Raw genomic sequence first — 2,500 nt, forward strand, 5'->3', positions numbered from 1 at the left:
CTGCAAGTCTCCCGAAACATGACCTGCTGCACCGACGATACCGCCATCTATGAGACGCCACCCCGACTACGACATCGCTAGGTCCCACAGTACCCATTTTCCGACGCCACCCACAAAGCCTGCATCATCTGTCCACCACAGGAACCCGAACGCCAGTGCCTGCGTCGCACGAAGTAGTCAACCGACAATCACCCCACCCGCACCCGCACCCGCACCCGCACGTGCCCCACCCCAACCGCCGAAATCGCAACTCCAGCGGATGAACGGCGGACTCTTCCCGCACTCGTACGTTGCAATCCACCCCTATATCTTGCGTTTCACGAAGAGTTATATCCAATATGCCAAATTCCCGCTGTCCCTATACATGCTGTAAGTCTGTGCACACAATATGAACCACACCTCAGCGAGACACTCTATCACACATTACTCTCTGCCTGTAACAGACACAGATACAATATGTAAGCACCAGCATGGACCAACGTCCGGTGCATCCTCTCCGCCACAGTACACCATCCACACTATGATAACCACACCAGGGAGTCCAATTCTAAAATAGAATATCCCACCCGTCCGACATCCACAACTGCTCAGATAAGCCACCAACACCCACACATGTCCTACACAGGGGTGCACCCAACACCACCACACTGCCACCTGTTACGGCACAGAAACAATGGCAGGAATGAATCACACAGGTGTGCCGCAACCACAGACGCGGCGCGCCTCCAGTCACGAGCGAAAAGCGCATAAGCGCATCCTGACGAGACATAACTGCTGTGACATACTGACGCTGCCTCAGACATTCACTTACAATGATCACTACCAACGAACCTCGGCCCCCCCCCCCAACAACACACTCTCTTACCACGTTGTGTACTGTAATCCAACCCATTTCGCACCTTAACCTAACCCATTTTGCACCTTAACCTAACCAAATTCGTAACGCAATTTGTACCACAATTTCTACCGCAATGTAACGCAATTTGTACCGCAATGTAACGCAATTTGTACCGCAATGTAACGCAATTTGTACCGCAATGTAACGCAATTTGTACCGCAATGTAACGCAATTTGTACCGCAATGTAACGCAATTTGTACCGCAATGTAACGCAATTTGTACCGCAATGTAACGCAATTTGTACCGCAATGTAACCCAAGTTGTGCCTTAACCTAACCCAAGTTGTGCCTTAACCTAACCCAAGTTGTGCCTTAACCTAACCCAAGTTGTGCCTTAACCTAACCCAAGTTGTGCCTTAACCTAACCCAAGTTGTGCCTTAACCTAACCCAAGTTGTGCCTTAACCTAACCCAAGTTGTGCCTTAACCTAACCCAAGTTGTGCCTTAACCTAACCCAAGTTGTGCCTTAACCTAACCCAAGTTGTGCCTTAACCTAACCCAAGTTGTGCCTTAACCTAACCCAAGTTGTGCCTTAACCTAACCCAAGTTGTGCCTTAACCTAACCCAAGTTGTGCCTTAACCTAACCCAAGTTGTGCCTTAACCTAACCCAAGTTGTGCCTTAACCTAACCCAAGTTGTGCCTTAACCTAACCCAAGTTGTGCCTTAACCTAACCCAAGTTGTGCCTTAACCTAACCCACGTTGTGCCTTAACCTAACCCAAGTTGTGCCTTAACCTAACCCACGTTGTGCCTTAACCTAACCCACGTTGTGCCTTAACCTAACCCACGTTGTGCCTTAACCTAACCCACGTTGTGCCTTAACCTAACCCACGTTGTGCCTTAACCTAACCCACGTTGTGCCTTAACCTAACCCACGTTGTGCCTTAACCTAACCCACGTTGTGCCTTAACCTAACCCACGTTGTGCCTTAACCTAACCCACGTTGTGCCTTAACCTAACCCACGTTGTGCCTTAACCTAACCCACGTTGTGCCTTAACCTAACCCACGTTGTGCCTTAACCTAACCCACGTTGTGCCTTAACCTAACCCACGTTGTGCCTTAACCTAACCCACGTTGTGCCTTAACCTAACCCACGTTGTGCCTTAACCTAACCCACGTTGTGCCTTAACCTAACCCACGTTGTGCCTTAACCTAACCCACGTTGTGCCTTAACCTAACCCACGTTGTGCCTTAACCTAACCCACGTTGTGCCTTAACCTAACCCACGTTGTGCCTTAACCTGCTCTGTAATTGGCATATGACACGTTACATTAATCTAGTGTTGTCTAACCACAACCCTCTGAATATAGTTCGCTACTCGCACCGCCCACCCTCTTGTGTATCGTTTCATGTTCAACACTTCGCAAGTGTTGCTTACTTTTTACATGCTCCCGCTGTACACTGTAATGTGGACGACTGCAGGATGTACATCGCCCCCCCCTCCCCCCCCCCTGCCTTCGCACGCTGGTCGTTCAGGTGCTTGCGTGTTCAATGCCCTTCGCAGCTGTTCACTGGCATTCGCATGTCGAAGCGCTCAGTCTACGTCGTGGTACGGCCTGTGTCCACTGTCCGCTGATGTCGTAAGCTTAACCCTCACATTG

This window comes from Schistocerca cancellata, unplaced genomic scaffold (assembly GCF_023864275.1).
Source record: "Schistocerca cancellata isolate TAMUIC-IGC-003103 unplaced genomic scaffold, iqSchCanc2.1 HiC_scaffold_539, whole genome shotgun sequence".
Lineage (NCBI taxonomy): Eukaryota > Metazoa > Arthropoda > Insecta > Orthoptera > Acrididae > Schistocerca > Schistocerca cancellata.